Genomic DNA, 19623 nt, shown 5'->3' with positions numbered 1-19623 from the left:
CACCCTCCCTGCCTCCAGTGCGGCTCCACTGGTGTGTGAATGTGTATGAATGTCTCGGTGATGGTCAGAGGGGCCTCTACCATCACCAAGTATACCTGAGGAGTGAATGAATAATGGACACATTGTAAGCGCGTTGAGCGTCTGGAAAAGCACAGATAAATCTAATCTATCATTATTATTAACAAAGTTTTGTGCTCAATCTTGCATAGTTTATTCTGTATGTGCTTCTGTGTATTTGCCGTAATCCTTGAAAGGAAAGAGAATAGTTTCATACTAGATTACCATATGCTGAAGACACAGGCAGCAACTTTTACAAAAGAGAGGACGGAGAGAGGAGGCTGTATGTATACTGGCCTGCTAAACTGTACGGCCCAGGAAACTGTACATGTATTTTGGACATTTATTCCGTGCTCCAGAAGAAAATGCATACGCAAACTTATAGTATCTCAATTAAGTTTATTTTATGATACTGACAGGAGTTTTATTTTGGAAAACTACCGGATTCTGTTTACAACATTCGTCTGTCTTGATGCATCATGAAACTTTAAGGAGTTTCTCAGACCCCTTAGGTAGTAGCCCAAAGCTAAAGAGCTGATAAAAACCAAGCAATAAAAGGTATTTGGAAAGTTTCTTTGGGGAGAATAGAGTCAGTGGCCGGCTGCCTCGGTCCCGTTTAGGCCTGACCAGAGCTCTTCTAGGGCCCGCGTTTGGGGGTGGGGGCCTGGACTTGCTCCGGGGGGGGGGCGACGCTTTCTGGCTCCTCTCTCTCTGTGTGGGGTGGGTGGTGCTGGGCCTGGGGTGTCAGCGCCTCTGGGGATGGGGCCCCTGGGCTCGGTGGACCTGGCCCCTATGCTGGGGGGGGCCTGGGGGACAGCTGTTTGACCACCGGGGGACAGTCTACCAGCTGTCCCCAACTTACCCCCTTCCTCATATAACCTCATATTAGGTCGAGGGGGTGGCGGGTTTAGCCTGCGATGCACCTTGGGGGGGGGGGGGGGGGGTACTTGGCAGTGGCCCCCCTCCTATGGTTGCCGTATGGAGTGGGCCCCCCCTCTTTCGGTTTTATTTGCACCTTAGACATGTAGGGCCCTTGGTAGGGGGGGTGCTTGGACATCACTGCCAGCAAGCAGCAGATGTCCTCCTGGCACCCTACCCGCCAATTTTAACCGCACCTTAGACATTTAGGGCCCCTTGGTGGGGAGGGTGAGGGGACATCACTGTGAGTAATCAGGAGATGTCCCCTTAGTGCCCTGCCCGCCAATTTTAACTGCACCCCCCTTAGTACACACACCCCTACCCCCTCAATATACACATCCCAACATAAACACACCGTGTCCCTTGGGTGCCGGTTTCCTGGGCCCCGCGGTGCTCTCTCCGCACGGGGGTGGGTGGGGGTGGGGGGTCACATTACACCTGAGCCGGGGGGTTCGTGTCCCTGGGGGTTGGGTTCCGGTCCTTGCCCCTGAGCGCTGGGCCCCGCCAAATTTCCAACTGTGGCCGAGCCTGGTCGGGCCATGTTTACAACACCCCTTGTGGGCCCCCTTTTTTACCGGGGTGCCCCACTCCTGGGCGGGGTGGCGGCCCCCTGCCTTGCTCCTCCCTGGATCAACCGTGGGCCGGGTGGGTGGCTGCCTGGAGTGGGGAGCGGGTCTTCCTTGGGGGGTCCTGGCTCGTACCTGGGTTTGGGGCGGGGGGGGGGGGGGTGCCCGGAACTCCTGGGTAGTGATGGGGTGCTCATCTGGGGCTGTGGGTGCCCTTCTCCGGTGGGGCCCTGCGTTGGGCTCTCCCGGCGCGGCGGGGGGGGGCTGCTCTCCTGGTTGGGCTGGGGCGGCGCTCTCTTTCCCCCTATGCCTCCCTGCTCTCTGGCTCTGTGGGCCTCGCAGCGGTCCTGCCGGCCCTGGCCTTGGTGGCGGATTTGGTCGCCCGGGGGCGGTTATTCCCTGCCCGCTGCCGTGTGGCGTTGGGGGGGTTCCAGCTGCCGCTGCTGCTGTGGCGGGGGTCTTGGTGTGGGGATGGCTGGGCACTCCCCTTCCTTCTTTACACATTCCTCCATCCATTTTAGAAGAACATAAACACTCACCTGAGCACAGGTGTTAGCTCACCTTTGGACTAATAGTTTGCATGATTGAATGAATGAAAGATTTCACACTAGTTGGTTTAAAGGCATAAGTATGCGTGTGTGAACACTATCTGTTTTGTGTACATGTTGACATGTGTACATTTTTTTCAGCCAGCAGGGGCCTGTTTCAGAAAGGAGGTTCAACCAACTCTGAGGTTGAACTTGAACTCTGAGTTGGTCAATCGGGAGATTAACAACTCTGAGTTTTCTGTTTCAGAGAAGCTGATCGGAGTTAGGTCAATCAACTCTGAGTGGACTGATTCGGAGGTGAGCGTGCGCACCGCGTCTATAAGAAGCCATTATCAATGGAGCGCAGATATCACGAGTCACCATGGCAACCGTGAAAAAAAGAGGTCTGCGTATTTTTCGCCAGCTGAACTTGACGTGCTGCTACAGAGTTACAGTGAATATGAGCACATATTCTGGAAGAAAAGCAACACCGCTGCATCTGCAAAACAGAGACAGTTAGCGTGGGAAAACATAGCTGCTCAAGTTAATGCCTAAGTTTGCATTTAAATCATTGTTATAAAATATTGACTGTAATAATTTTTTAAATAGCGTAAGGAGTGAAATAAAAAATGGCGATATTTAGGTGTCCTTTTGAAGTGTCATTCCTGGTGTAAATGCATGAAATGCTGCATAGTGAACAGAACCAATCTGGGGGGGGGGGGGGGGGGGGGGGATGCCTTTAACGTCGGTAATGTTTTGTTAACTTTCCCCTCTAGCAAACGTTGGTCAGTTTAATATTAATACATGCAACTGTGTTTTTAAAAGTGAACTTTTGTCTACTGTTGAACCTTTCGCTGCACGAAGACTTCTCCTTTCTTTTCTCTCGTCTTTCCGACCGACCGTGGTCAGAAGCGCAGGGGAGATTTCCTTCAGGGCCGAAGGGAATTCTCCTTCGGGGTTCACTTCCCGTTGGAAACCCTCAACCTCCAGAGCGGATTAAGAATGACTCCAAAACAGTTATTCTGGGAATGACACCTTCCCTTTATTTAACTAAGTCCGTCCTCCGAACACACAATATATTCCACGCACACACCTCCGCTCCTTGCTCACCCCCCCCCCCCATCTGCACCTGCAATCGCCCCTCCCCTTGTCTCTCGTGGATCGCACCCCGCTCAGCACACACACGCTGCAACACTACCCTTGTATTGATCAAGCGGTATAGGTGTATGTGGGATTAAGAAAGTAAGCAGTGCTAGCAAATTGTGTTTCCATAAAGTAATTGTTACATTAATCTAATTCAATGTCCCTGATTTCATTTTCACGTAGATGCAATCCTGCAGGAATTAAAAGAACATGGCAGCAGCTAAAAGTGAAAAAGAAATCGAGTCTTCTCAAAATCCTCGTACGAGGTAAATATAATGTTCTATGAATTAATGCAGCCTCCTCGTCTATTGGGTCCTCCAAAAAAGAACAAGCCATTCTTGTCACTTAGACCGTCTCTGTGTGACGGACATTTGGGCAATGAAGGTTAAAGCGAAAAATACCGCTTCGTCTTTAAAAAGGGGAGGGGACCGGCAGAAACTTCGAGTTTGGAGAATAAAACCTGCTCCCGAGCAGGTTAGGTTCACAGCATAAGTAACCATGGATACTGACTCCGAGTAGAAGTTACCTCTCTTTCAGAAACGGGTTTGACTTACTCTGCTTTCTCTGGTTTAACAAACCTCCCATTCTGAAACGGAAAACCCAGGGTTTCCCTGATTTCAGGGTTAATGCACTCAGAGTTTACACTTAACCTCCTTTCTGAAACAGGCCCCAGGTGTGTTGATAACATTTGAGTGTGTGTGAACAGGCCCCGCCCTTTTTGTACTACATTTGAACTTTACCGTAATGATAAACAACCAGTAAACTTGTTGCTTTATGCTGCTTCATTGTCTTATCCCCCCTCCCCTCCTATTATCACCCTCCTACCCCCCCCCTCTCTCTCTAACATCCCTCTCTCTTCTTCCCCTCTTTCCTTTTCTGTCCGGTCCAACAACAAAGATTTTCAAACATGATTGAAATTAATAAAGTTTGGCCTCAATAACAAAAGGGGTTTATTAATATTCTGACATACCTTTGGTTTGTCTGAAGATTAATAACCCCTCTTGTTAAAGTAAAATATGTCCAACACAAGAGGCCCTCAGTTCTCATCTGCCTGCCCAGCTGTTGGACAGTACAAGTTAAAAAAAAAAAGAAGAGAAAAGAATCAGTGAGGAAACTGAAGAAGAACCTTCAACTACAAAGAAACATAAAGGTGCTGTTTACAGACAAAACCTGGAGTTTTCCTCCAAAGACGGATTTATGGAGACAGTTGTTCTCACGGACCAGAAGCTGCTCTGCCTAAAATGCAGCGACTGACTATTGATTGTTTCACACACGCAGAAAATAAAGATGCAGACATGGTGGATTCATGTTTATTATTATACTTAGAAAATACCAGTTTTATGACAGTTGAGTCATTTTATTTTTTTCAATTCAATTTTATTTGAATAGCCCAAATTCACAACAACAGTCGTCTCGATGGGCTTCGTATCGGTAATTGAAAAAGTGAAACATGAACTCAAAAGGATCACGAATACATAGAGTTCAATAGAAAAATACTAAAATGAACTAACAAACTGACTAAGCTATACTGGCATCCCTGCATAGACCCCCCTTGGCGGTAAGGAAAATCTCCTAAAAAAACGGATTCCGGAAAAAACGAAGAAACCTCTGGGGTGCCCACATGAAGGAGGGATCCTCCCCCAGGACGGACAGGCGATTTACCTGAAATCTTAGAGAAGAATTAACTTATCTAAATCTACAACTACATATATAAAAGTCCAGCAGACGAGCTTCATCCAGCCGTGGTTGTGGGGACAGTCAAAGGCGCGAGTCGAGCCGGAGACAGGAACCACAGCCAGGTGTAGGAGCAGGAGCAGAGACGAGGTACTCGGTCAGGTACAGAGCAGAGACGAGCCAGAGATGAGCCAGAGGCAGGATCCACAGCCAGGTGTAGGAGCAGGAGCAGAGACGAGGTACTCGGTCAGGAACTGGAGCACGGATGAGCCAACTGGAATTTTGCTTTATTTATTCATCACACCTTAAAAGTTGGATGCAGGTAAAGTTAGAGTTCAGTTGTTAGCATCCTCTTTGACATCAAAGAGAAAATCTTCATCACAAAGTCCAAGTTTAAACCAGAGATTCACTGAAACAAAGTTGTTTCTGATTTGTGGAAACTCGTAAAAAGAACATTTATGAATTTTCCTACAGCAGGGGGGGATTAGGCGTTTGTCCAGAAACTAGAGCACAGAAAATATTTCTGTGTTATCCCTTGTGCTGTCTTAGATGACCCCACCCTTCAGTTGACGTGTTCTCCCTACCATGACAAAGGTGGGTAAAGGTGGAAAGATTTCATGTAATCCATGGACACCAGTGAAGATCACAGATCATTGAAGAAAAAAGGTTCAGAGCACTGTCTAGTGGGTCTAGATGACCCAACTCCCAACGTTAAAGTGTCTAGGATAGCACAAGGGTTACAAAGAGACACAGTTAATCAGGATTTATGTCAAAACTAAATATGATAAATCTTTTTACCCTGAAAGATGATCTGAGCTCTCAATATTGTAATGGTTTTCTATGAACAAAAAACTGTAATGTTGCTTTTATTGAATTATTTACAAATCAGAAACAAATCAACTTTGTTTCACTGAATCTTTGTTGTCTGTAAAAAATATATTTATTTTTTTAAAAGTCTACTAATGTTTTCAGATTTAAAACAAAAATTCTTGAAGTAGCATTTTGATTTGAAAAATAGTTTTTTCAGAAACTGGAAGGTTAAAAATATTAAGACATACAGTTCTTTCCGTTCAGACCGGTCTGTGAAAATACTGTCTGACATTAAATCGGTCTGCGGCCTGAAACGGTTGGAGAGCACGGCCTTAACTGTTACAGTTTGACACAAAACAAATGCAAGGATTCATTAAATCATTCTCCTGGTTCTCTGTTTACAGGATCATTGTACAAATGAAATGTTTGTACGTTTTTGAAAAATTGCTTTCCAAATCTTTTTAGTTCATCAGTTTTTTTCTGAAAACTTCTTGGAAATGAACTTTTAAGTTCTTGTTCTTCTTGTGTGAGCCAGTTTGTGGTTTTCAACCTTTGTTCATTCCAGATATCAAATGTTTTTGCATCTGGTCATTTTTATTGACACAACAGAATGGATTTGATGTCACACCGCTATCTCACAGCAGAGGGCACCCTGGACTTGGTCATTACTCATAACTTGTCAGTGAGTTCTTGGCTGTTAACACAGCTGTCTGAACACCACCTTACTGTTTTTTTTTTTCATTGCTTTAGAAATCATTGCTTTTAAGTCACTGTTGCACATTCTGATGCCTAAAGTTGCAGTCAGTCCAATTAGGGTTAGTGTCTCTGGCAAACTACTGAATCAATGTTATCTGGATTTATAAGATTACAGTTTAAAGTAAAACAGGTTTTAATCAAATGTCATACCATGGTCTGGTCCAATTCTGATTGGCTTAGGGGCTGTCCAGTAAAAATAAATAATGTACACCTAAATAGGAAGTTCTGGTCACATTGCATGAATGTTCTATATTATTACCCGGGCCTGAACACCGGAACAACAGAATATTAGAACATAAAGGTGGACAGTTTATCACAACAGCATGACAGTAGAAAAGATGGATCTCTTTCACATTTACCATAAACAGCAATGATGCCTTTCATTATAAATAGTTGCTCTCTGTATTTCTGCCTTGCTTAGTTTATTGCACGATACAGAGTAAATACATATTCATAAATAATGAAAGAAATGTTTGTTGATGACTATTTAATGATAGATATTTATTCAAAACAATCTAAGAAACTACTTGCACTGTAAACCCGAAACTTAATTCTATACAATCGAGTACATTTTATCTGTATGAATGAGTTTGGTAGTAATACTTAAATTATATGAGTATAAAACTAGTGTTTGAGACACTGAGTTTACTCCCCATGGTTAGTTTAATCACCTTACAACAGTGGAGTTCTACTTGAAGCCACACCCTGCCCTGTTGTGATTGGCTCAAAATGTAACTTAGCATTCGAGTCAGGGCTCCTCGTTTTCCAGGTGCAGATTAGTTCTTATTAGATTACGTCTTCTATGTCTGAATTATATGTTCCAGTAAAGTCTATGTTCTTTGAGAAATAAGGCGAGTTATTTTTTTCTATTTATGGACCTTCAGTCATTTTAAACTGCAGGAACTTTCTTTTTCTGTCTTTTTCCCACAAAGATATAAAACAAATGTTATGATATTTAAAATGGTCCTAAATGGCAAGAGAAGAAAAAAAATACAAATGTATCATCGATCAATTTTAGAGATGCATTGTGTGCTGATTGATGAAGATTTTGAATAAAAATGTAAAGATTCCACGGTTTTGGAATTGTACATTCAGACAGCACTAAAAATGGCGAACAAACTGTAGAGTAATTAGGGTGATAATTTGGACGCGACCTGGGTTAATAAAGCACTTGTTGTTTTGTTTGTTTTTCAGTTTTTCCAGCAATTTTCTTTGTCCACTTTTCCTCCACCTGCAGTGATGTCCTGTCCACCGGTTATTGAGCTGCTGGACCCGTGGCCTGCTGTGAAAATAGAGTCAGAGGTAATATGGATCAGCCCTCCTCTTAACTCTTGTGCTATCCTAGGCACTTTAACATTGGGAGTTGGGTCATCTAGACCCTCTAGACAGTGCGCTGAACCTTTTTTCTTCAATGATTTGTGATCTTCACTGGTGTCCATGGATTACATGAAATCCTTCACCTTTATCCACCTTTGTCATGGGAGGGAGAACACGTCAATGTAAGGGTGGGGTCATCTAAGATAGCACAAGGGTTAAAATGAAAATTATGATCCTTACTCATTTGGCATCTATGTGCTGCTTTATAAATTGGTGAAATTTTTTTTTTCTTTTCATTTTTAATTGGAGTCTGTTGTTGCATTTTCTCCTCCTGCTGTTGTTTTTATTCAGGTGTATGCAGAGTTTCAGCAGACTACAAGTCAGGACCTGCCTAACGCTTTTTATGCTGAACTTGACCATCATCTTCCTCGACTTCTGACCATATTGAGACAAAAGGCATTAAAAGCTGGGGGGACTGCAGGTCCTCTGGCAGAAATTTTATAAAAGCACGATGAGCAGGTAAATCAATTATTTGATATCTCAAGTTTATCCAGTAGTGATGACTGTTTTACTGTTTTGTTTGAGGGTTTTTTCTTCTTCTTTTGACAATTAGCTTGATTTTTTTTACCCCTAATATTGCATTTTGTCCATTTTATATTTGCCATTTGTCTGATTGCATTGACGATGTGAATAAATTGACAAAAGCTTTGTTAAGTAAATTGACTTTTTTTATGTAAATCCAGGACATTTACACCAAGCGCACTCCTGTTCTTCACGCTTTGCCTGTTTATCTGCATGAGGATGTCTGGAGTTTTGAAAACTTGCACAGTGAGTTTCTTTAAGTAACAAATAGACACTACTGTTTATTATGTAAATGGTTCATTGTCATTTGGTTTAGTCTGTACAGTTTTCATAAATGGTCTGTTTTCTTTGGTGTCGCTTCATAGGAATTGAATCGTCATAATGTTCCCTGTGATAAGATCTTCAGTAAGACAAACTTGAACAGTATTAGTTCATTAGCTTATGTCTATTTCACTGCATTTCGATTCTCTGGTAAGTTGATTGATTTGTGTGTAGAACAGGTGTTTTCTGTTTATCATTATAGAGGGATTGTATTTTAACAGGACTCTCTTAAATAAAGATACACTACATTTTCTGTTGATTTGGTTATGACTGGCATCTCTGTTTTTCTTTTTTTTAAATGAATTCAGGATGAGTCTGATGAGCCAGAGCTTGATGGTGTCGCCGTGGGGCTTCTTACTGTCATCAATGACCATAGTCCAGTGCACTACGCGCCTGTAAATATCCCTGTTGTGATGAAGTGGTCAGCTTCCCCAGATTGGGTGATGCTTTCTTGGTGATGTTTGGACTCATCTATGCAATGCACCTCAAATATCCCAAAGCACCGACCAACACATTTGAATTTACATCTAGAAGATGGTAAACTACCACCCAGGTTGCAGACCCTCAAAAATGACTTGATGATACATAAGTAAAACCAAGTTGAAATAAGGAGGCATAAAGCAATAGTTTTCTCCCTTTGTCTTAATAAAGCCTCAAAAATATGACACTACTCTGCATTTGTTCAGGCAGTAGCTCAAAGTTCACACTGTATTGGTGTTTTTATTAAGCGTAATTTTCTTTCATTTCAACTTGCACAGGAGAGAGTGAGCAAATAATACTGTTAGGCTGATGTTTATAACATTGCTCTTTATTTAATTTACCGTTACTCATTGTTTTTTAGGCAATCATTTTTCTAAAAATATTTAAGTTTAGAGTTTACTGACTCAAATGTGATGACATGTACAAGAAGGTAACTAATAAAGATGAAGTTCTATTAAGATAAATTTATGTTGTTGTGGATAAGTCATGCAAACTTATTCCTGTGGCTTGAAAACTCCAAACTGCTGAGTCATAGTAACTGATGACAATGAAGTTGTCTTAACAGGAAAATGTCAGTCATTTTTAATGCTAATATTTGATTTAACACTTTTAATTAAACTGTTATCAAAAAATAAGTAGCACATAATTAAAAATTTTCTGTTATGGAAAAATCTGTGTTGAGTTTGCATGCGTGGGTTCTCTCCGGGGTCTCCGGCTTCCTCCCACTGTCCAAAAACATGCTACATAGGTTAATTGGCAACTCTAAATTGACCATAGGTGTGAGTGCGGGAGTGAATGGGTGTGTGAGTGAGGACATTCTACCCTGCAACAAACTGGCGACTTGTTCAGGTTGTCCCCCTGCCTTCGCCCACAAGTGGCCGGGATAGGCTCCGGCAGCCCCGTGACCCCGAAAGGGATAAAACGGTATAGAAAATGAATGAATGAATGAATGAATGAATGAATGAATGAATGAATGAATGAATGAATGAATGAATGAATGAATGAATGAATGAATGAATGAATGAATGAATGGAAAAATCTGACTTTTAAGTGAATCAACTTAAAATAATTGTGGCAAATGAGTTTTGGTAACTTGTTCGGGTTTACATGCAGCATGCAGCTTAGTTCCTCTTGGCATTCTGGGTAGTGTAGTCAAATCAAGTTCATGACAGCTTTTATGCACAATATAATTTGTTGGACCTCTGGGTCTGAAAAATACAGCACATATGTTGTAAAATCAAAATGTTCACAAATGTTTTAGTATTTTTCAGATTGTATCGATTCATATGTAAACACCAAAAAAGTAAACTAAAGGCCCGTACACACCGGGACGAATATTCGCCAGGCGTTATTCGCCAGCGTTTTTCGCCACGTTTTTTGTGTTCACACCCAGGCGATTTTCGCTGACGATGAGCCGAGCGAACATGCAATTTCCTTCCCTGACATTAGATGGCACTTAATGTAAACAGAAATACTCCTGTACACAAGGTGGCGCTGCGCAACTTTACGCTTCTTAAAGTCTCTTTTCACTCAGAAGAAGAGAGCAAGTATTTACGCGCTTGTCAGAATCAAACAAAGAAAACATGAATATTTCAAGCACCAGTAGCTCCAACTGGTGCTTGGTTCAGGGATATTTTAGAATGTCCGTCATTATTGCTTCGCGGCTGTGTAGACGCTACTTGGCGTCTATCTTCTTCGCTGGTATGTGTGCTCAGCAAGGCAGTTTTGTGTTTGAGCGCCCCCAAGTTGTGTTTTACTGTAACTTCAGAAGCTCCAGACACGTGTGCAAAAGCGGCATTCTCATTGGTCGAATAGATTTCGACGCGATGCGTCGAAAAAAAAAAACGAACCCGAGGCGTTTTTTTTTTTTTGACGCTTTGGCGCTTGGCGTTTTTTCGCCTCGGTGTGCACACTCTCATTGGTGCCCTTTGTTTAGTCACGAGGCGTTAAACGTCGGCGAAAATCGCCGGCGAAATTCGTCCCGGTGTGAACAGGCCTTAATGCTAATCTAGCCACAGGGGTTGCAAGCCAGTTGCCTCTGTGCCGGTCCCAAGCCCGGATAAATACAGAGGGTTGCGTCAGGAAGGGCATCCGGCGTAAAAATTGCCAAAATAACCATGCGAATCATCCACAACACTTTAGACATACCGGATCGGTCGAGGCCCGGGTTAACAACGACCGCCACCGATGCTGTTAACCTACAGGGTGTCGGTGGAAATTTGACTACTGTTGGTCGAAGAAAGAGGGGAGGCAGAAGGGTCCGTGGCCAGAGAGAGAAGGGAAAAGGAAGGAACATAGGTTTGAGAATAGGGACTCTTAACGTTGGCACAATGACAGGGAAAGGAGAGAAGGAAGGTAGATGTACTGTGTGTGCAGGAGACAAGGTGGAAGGGCAGCAAGGCACGTAGTATTGGAGGAGGATACAAACTGTTCTATCATGGTGTTGATAGGAAGAGAAACGGGGTAGGTGTGATTCTGAAGGGGGAGTTTGTAAACAGTGTTCTAGAGGTGAAAAGAGTCTCAGATAGGATGATGAGCCTAAAGTTAGAAATTGAAGGGGTGATGGTGAATGTAGTCAGTGGGTATGCGCCACAGGTTGGCTGTGAGTTAGAAGTGAAGGAGAGATTCTGGAGTGAGTTGGATGAGGTCATAGAGAGTTTTCCCAGAGGAGAGAGAGTTGTTATTGGAGCAGACTTTAATGGGCATGTTGGTGAGGGCAACAGAGGTGATGAGGAGGTGATGGGCAGGTTTGGTGTGAAGGAAAGGAATCTGGAGGGACAGATGGTGGTGGACTTTGCGAAGAGGATGGAAATGGCTGTAGTCAACACTTACTTCCAGAAGAGAGAGGAACATAGAGTGACATACAGAAGTGGAGGTAGGAGTACTCAGGTGGACTACATCCTATGCAGACGAGGTCATTTGAGAGAGGTTATTGACTGCAAAGTGGTGGTAGGAGAGAGTGTAGCCAGACAGCACCGCATGGTGGTGTGTAAGATGACTCTGGAGGTCAGGAAGAAAAAGAGAGGGAAAACAGAAAAGAAGACCAAGTGGTGGAAGCTACAGAATGAAGAAACTTGTGAGGAATTTAGGCAGAAGTTGAGGCAGGTCCTGGGTGGTCAGGATGAGCTTCCAGAGGACTGGGAAACTACAGCAGAAATTATCAGGGAAACAGGTAGGAAGGTGCTAGGTGTGTCATCTGGAAAGAGGAAAGACGGTAAAGAGACTTGGTGGTGGAATGAGGAAGTACAGGAATGCGTCCAGAGGAAGAGGTTGGCTAAAAGGAAGTGGGATGTAGAAAGGACTGAGGAAGGTAGACAGGAGTACAAGGAAGCGCAGCGTAGAGTGAAGAGAGAGGTGGCAAAGGCCAAACAGAAAGCTTACGATGAGCTATATGACAGGTTAGACACAAAGGAAGGAGAGAAGGACTTGTACAGGCTAGCCAGACAGAGAGACAGAGATGGGAAGGACGTGCAACAGATAAGGGTGATTAAGGACAGAGATGGAAAGGTGCTAACAACCCAGGAGAGTGTACAGAAAAGATGGAAGGAGTATTTTGAGGAGCTGATGAACGTGGAAAATGACAGGGAAAGAAGGGAGGAAGATGTGGTTGTTGTGGAGCAGGAAGTAGCAGAGATTGGAAAGGATGAGGTTAGGAAGGCTCTGAAAAGGATGAAGAGCGGAAAGGCCGTTGGTCCTGATGACGTACCTGTGGAGGTATGGAAGTGCTTAGGAGAGACAGCAGTGGAATTTCTAACGAGGTTGTTCAATAGGATTTTAGAGAGTGAGAAGATGCCTGAGGAATGGAGGAGAAGCGTTCTGGTTCCGATCTTTAAGAACAAGGGTGACACGCAGAACTGCAGCAACTATAGAGGAATAAAGTTGATGAGCCACACAATGAAGCTGTGGGAAAGAGTAGTGGAAGCCAGGCTTAGGAAGAAGGTGGAGATTTGTGAGCAGCATTATGGTTTCATGCCCCGTAAGAGCACCACTGATGCCATTTTTGCTTTGAGAATGTTGATGGAAAAGTACAGAGAAGGTCAGAAGGAGCTGCATTGTGTGTTTGTAGATTTAGAGAAGGCGTATGACAGGGTGCCTAGGGACAGGGCTCGACATAGCCATTTGTCCGCTGGCCCGGTCCTGTTTTTCGAGCAGTGCGGACCACAAGACTTTACTTTTCACTTGTCCGCTCGGGCCACTAAAATATTTAACGGTTTATATATTCTTCACCTTTTTCAATAAAGTAAATTTTGCGAAAACGTGTAGATTTACCTCGTCTTCATAATTTAGTTTTTCTGCTAGTCCTGTGTTCAGACTTCAAGGGTTTCTATGGGAAACCTTTGATCACTTCTCCTTCTCTCCCGCCTGCGCGCGCTCGGCCTTCACTGCCGAGCACCACGCGGCACGCGCTCACTACTTTTTTTTTTCAAACTTTATTGATTGTAACAATTCAATACAAAACAATGTTAAACAGCAACAACGAAGGCACAAGCCAGTGGGTTATTATTACATTTGATTATAAATCCGACACCGTCACTGAAGAGAGACTGAAGCATGTCAGAGATGTGGAAGACATGGCAGGAATAGATAGGAATATGTTAGATGGAGTAATGGGTGGAATTAGTAGTATGGACAGCAAGATATTTAATGAATGCATTGAAGATGAAACTGTATCCACTAAGCTTTAAGCTGAATGTCAAAGAATCAAAGGCAACTCCAAATACCTGAATCTCAGACTCAAAAGCAGTAGAATGTTAAACTACTTAATTTTGTTTTTCTTTACAACACTGTAAGCAGTAAGTATTTCTAGTTAGCTGAATGATCTCAGTTAGACCTGCACAATATGAGGAAAACTCGCGATATGCGATATCAGAGATTAAAATTGCGATAACGATATAATTTGCGGTATATAAACAAACAGCAAAATAACCAAATAACCATTCCCAGTTTAAAAATTATACTCCAAATGACCCACGTTGACATAGGTTACAAACATCTAACATAACAGGGCTCCATCTGATTGATCAACAATGTGAAGGCGTCCATCCGATTGGTCAAATGCATTAAGGGATTTATTTGATTCGTTAAATGGTTCAAGCTGCCATTAGATTGTTTTAACACATTTAAGGTTTATGATTTATTGCGATATTTGCCGTTAGAAGCACCATGAAAACTTCTGAACTAGTGTTACCTACTAAACTGCAGTGTTCTCTTCAAAACATCTGAAACAGACTAGAGCAGATTTAAGTTTGATATGGTCTATTTTCAGTCATTGAAAAGTGTAGAAATAAGTGATGTCACCAGAATGCACCAAATTGTACCATATTAAAAGTTTCCGGGGGGGCATGCCCACAGACCCCCCTAAAGTTGCAAGCACCTGCGGAGCGGCGGGTCCCGCTATGCGCGGTGTCGGGCCAGTAACTTTCAGGCAGGGCCAGTAAGTTTCAAAAACTACTGGCCCTGTGGGCCAGTGCAAATTTCTGGGCTATGTCAACCCCTGCTAGGGAGGAGCTGTGGTACTGTATGAGGTCGTCTGGAGTGGCAGAGAAGTATGTCAGAGTAGTTCAGGACATGTATGAGAGAAGTATGACGGTGGTGAGATGTGCTGTAGGTCAGACAGAGGAGTTCAAGGTGGAGGTGGGACTACACCAAGGATCAGCTTTGAGTCCTTTTTTGTTTGCTATGCTGATGGACAGGCTGTCAGACGAGGTAAGACAGGAATCTCCCTGGACAATGATGTTTGCGGATGACATTGTAATTTGCAGTGAGAGTAGAGAGCAGGTGGAGGAACAGCTAGAGAGGTGGAGGTTTGCTCTGGAAAGAAGAGGCATGAAGGTCAGTCGTAGTAAGACAGAATACATGTGTCTGAACGAGAGGGATCAAGGTGGAAGCATTAGGCTACAGGGGGCTGAGGTGAAGAAGGTGCAGGAGTTTAAGTACTTGGGGTCAACAGTTCAGTGTGATGGGGAGTGTGGAAAAGAGGTGAAGAGGCGAGTGCAGGCAGGTTGGAGCGGGTGGAGGAAAGTGTCAGGAGTGTTGTGTGACAGAAGAGTGCCAGCAAGACTCAAAGGAAAGGTGTACAAGACAGTGGTGAGACCAGCTCTGCTCTATGGGTTAGAGACGGTAGCAGTGAGACAGAGACAAGAGGCTGAGATGGAGGTAGCGGAGATGAAGATGTTGAGGTTCTCCTTAGGAGTGACCAGGTTAGACAGGATAAGGAACGAGTACATCAGAGGGACGGCTCATGTTGCCTGTGTTAGCGACAAAGTCAGAGAAGCCAGACTGAGATGGTTTGGACATGTTCAGAGGAGGGACAGTGGATATATTGGTAGAAGGATGTTGGAGATGGAGCTGCCTGGCAGGAGGGCAAGAGGACGGCCAAAGAGGAGATACATGGATGTCTTAACAGAGGACATGAAGTTGGCTAATGTTAGGGTAGAAGATGTCCATGATAGAGTGAGGTGGAAAAGGATGATTCGCTGTGCCGACCCCTGATGGGAAAAGCCGAAAGAGAAAGAAGAAAAAGTGAACAGGCCTTACTGCTAAAGTCACATGCCGTGTAACCTAGCAACAGACTGTGACATCACTGATATCAGAGAGCCCCACTTTATAAGGTGCTTAGCTACACGGTTAACCCACAACACTCGATCGACCTCTAAAGTAAAGCACAAGTTTTGAGACTATGGAAAGGTTTTCCGATTGACTCAGGTTTTTGTGTAATAAACAGCAAACGATCACGGACAAAGATTCTGCCATGGACAATCCAAAATATACTGGTAAATGAGTCCCGGCAAAACTTTTAGTTACATGTTTGCTTTGTAAAGATGCTAAAGTTTGGTTTTTATGATAACATTTTAACTCGTCCTGCTTTTCCAAACAAGTTGAGAGGAAGACCAGTCCTGAAAAAAAGAACCAAAAAGTGACGTTCCCTGTGCCAATTGAAACTCCTGAGTCTGAGCCTACAAAACCCTCTACCAGCACCCAAAACAAACCCCCAGTGAGAAAACTCAAGAAAACAAGACAAAGAGGAAGAAGAAATAATAAAGCCAAAGAAGAGGAAAACTCCTCTGAAAGGTAAATAAGCTGACACAGACCCCACACAACACAGAATAAGTCTAATTTTGGGGCGACAGTGGCTCAGGTGGTTGAGCGGGTCGTCCAATGGCCGAAGGGTTGGCGGTTCGATCCCCGCTCCCACCAGCCAAAATGTCGTTGTGTCCTTGGGCAAAACATTTCACCCTCCTTGCCTCCAGTGTGGCTCCACTGGTGTGTGAATGTGTATGAATGATCCCGGTGATGGTCAGAGGGGCCGTAGGCGCGAAATGGCAGCCACGCCTCTGTCAGTCTGCCCCAGGGCAGCTGTGGCTACAACAGTAGCTTACCTTCACCAAGTATGAATGAGGAGTGAATGAATAATGGACACACTGTAAGCGCTTTGGGTGTCTTGAAAAGCGCAGATAAATCCAATCCATTATTATTAAAATGGACAGACTGGATTGTGCTAACTACCGGCCAGTTAGTGTTTTAAACATCAAATAAAAACCATTCACTTCTATAATATCAAGGAGATTGGAAACAATTCTCCCACTGCTGATACATAAGGACCAGACAGGATTCATTAGACAAAGACAGACACAGGACAGCATCAGGAAAGCACTAAACATAATTCATCAAGTTGTTCAACAAAAACAGGAGACACTAGTGATAAGCCTGGATGCCGAAAAAGCATCTGACTGAGGTGGACGTTTTTATACAAAGTACTCGACAAATTTGGCTTTCACAAATCAATTATTGAAACAATGTCAATGTTATATAACAAACCCGACTGCCAGGATTAAAATCAATGGAGACCTCACTGAGACGATAACCTTAGAGAGAGGAACTAGACAGGGATGTAACATGTCTGCCCTTTTATTTGCATTATATATTGAACCTCTTGGGCAGTGGATCAGGCGAAGAGCAGACATCAAAGGAGTAAAAGTTTCAGCAGAAGAACAAAAGCTTTCCTTATTCGCAGATAATTTAATGCTAACAATATCTCAACCTACAAAAACTCTACCCATAATTATGGAATCCCTCAAAGAATTTGCCACTCTGTCAGGATATAAAATTAATGTAAACAAGACACAGGTTTTACCTTTAAACTACAGCCCTCCTCAAAATATTAAAGATTATTACAAATGGGAATGGCAGGCAGACTCAATTAAAAATTTAGGCGTTACTCTGCACAAAGACTTTACAAAGATGTATGATGTGAACTATGGACCACTTAATACTAAACTAAAGTCAGATCTACAAAGGTGGAATGCGATACCATCTTTAGACCTTCACTCTCGGATTGACTCATTCATATTTTACCACAAATGTTATATTTATTCCAATGTTTGCCATTTCCCATTCCCCAAAAGCAATTTGTAGAATGGGATAAGATGTTTTCAAGATATATATGGAGAGGTAAAAAACCCAGAATTAAATATAAAAACTTACAGTTAAAAACAGATCAAGGTGGCAGAAATCTCCCTTGTTTACATGACTATTTCTGTGCTGCCCAGCTGAGGCCTCTTATCTGCATGTGCTCTCCAGTCTACACTGCAGGATGGAAAGATCTAGAGCTGAAAACCTTTGAAAAAATACCATTAAAAGCTTTATTAGCTGATATCACTTTACAGGGGGAACTTCCTTTACAGGATGACCCCTTACTGAGTATGATGATTAAAACCTGGAATGACACAGTCAAGAAATGTAACTTGGTGGAAGACTCAAAAATTCTCAGATGGTGTGCATATGACTCAGAGTTCACCAACAAGTATGACGGTAGATTTAAGTTATGGATTACCAAAGGGCTAACAGATTACAACTCATTTGTTCATAAGGGAGTGTTTCAAACATTTGATACCCTAAAAGAAAAACACGGGTTAAATTCTGAAGATTTCTTCAAATATTTACAGGTCAGTAACTATTTCAATCAAAAAATTTAAATACCCACAGATGACCAGAAGTTTCTTAAAACTTTTAAGACATTAATAAAAGAAAATAATACGAAAATAACGAAAATAATTTCAAAATTATACAACAGTATCTTGACGCACAAGGGGGAGAACACGTACTATGTAAAGGAAAGATGGGAGCGAGAAGGAGGGCTCACTATCACAGAGGAGGATTGGGAACATGTATGTCAGAAACAATGGGTCACAAAAGGATCAAACATTTGGCGTGAATTCTGTTGGAAGAGCATAATGAGGTTTTTTACTACAGTCTCTCAGAAAAAATACCTAGGAAGTAGTAAATGTTGGAGATGTGGTAACAATGGAGCCAATCACTTCCATATATTTTGGGACTGTGTGGTTATCAAGAAGTATTGGTCTGACATACATGAACATCTGCAAAATGTGTTTTTTATTGTTTCCCCCTTGTCCTTTCAAAGTCTGTTTTTGAGTAAAATTGATGGCCTAGACAACAAAAATAAGAAACTGCTCTACATTTTACTGGCAGCCAGAAAGAAAGCAATAACCAGAAAATGGCTTAAACCTGAACAACCAACGACAGAGGACTGGATTGATGTGGTACAAGGAATTTATATAATGGAAAGAATCTCACACTCATTACAAATACAGCAAATACAGCTGGATGACAGAATATGTTAAGTCTGTAAGATCAGACTTTATCTGAAACTTCACTGAAATCATGTCATATCATTTATGTTTTGAAAATCCCTGCTTCCTCACATGTTCCTTTTTTATTTATTTTTGTTCTTTTTCATTTTTTTCATTAAAAACTGAGAAAGCAAGAACATTGTAATTCGTCAAAACAATGTACAATTTCTCATTGTCAGGAGCCGGCGGTTTTGGTGGGTGTTTTCTCACTTCCGGTTTTGGGCTTTTATTTTGTTACTTCCGTTCAGCGCCCATTGTCTCACTAGGTAACTTCACCGGTCATCACCGGCACCTGTCTGCTCACCTGTTTGTCATTCCCATTTGTGTATCTAAACCCTTGTCTGTTTGTTACTTGTCACTGGGTCGTTCTGTAAGTTCGCTTCAGTCATTTCGAGTTCAAGTGTGATTAAACCTTGTTTGCTTTTGAAGCTCTTTCGCTGTCCTGCATTTGTGTCCCGTTTCAACCCTGACAATCATGTGCTTTTTCAATAAAAAATTAATTTGAAAAAAAAAATGAAATCCAATAGTGAGCAAAATAAAAAGAGTTAACAGACAACACTTGAAAAGACAAATTTGAAAAAACGAATGGAATACATAACAAATGGAGCAAATGTGAAGATTTGAAAACTATCAAATGAAGTTCATGCAGGAAAATCGACTGTAAATGTTGAACCTTTTAGTTTTTTGGTGACTGAGAAGAGCAGCTACATTAGTTATAACTCTGCTGCCACTGGCTGGTGCAGCTCCTGCTCACTAGCTCATGGATGGCATCCTGACTGCAGCTTTCTGCATCCGCTCCTCATTTATGATCACTGCTGCATG

Source organism: Oryzias latipes, chromosome 10 (assembly GCF_053564925.1).
Source record: "Oryzias latipes strain Hd-rR chromosome 10, Olatipes_Hd-rR_3.1".
In the NCBI taxonomy this organism is placed as follows: Eukaryota; Metazoa; Chordata; class Actinopteri; order Beloniformes; family Adrianichthyidae; genus Oryzias; species Oryzias latipes.
The sequence above is the reverse complement of the archived record's forward strand: the minus strand, read 5'-3'. Positions refer to the sequence as shown.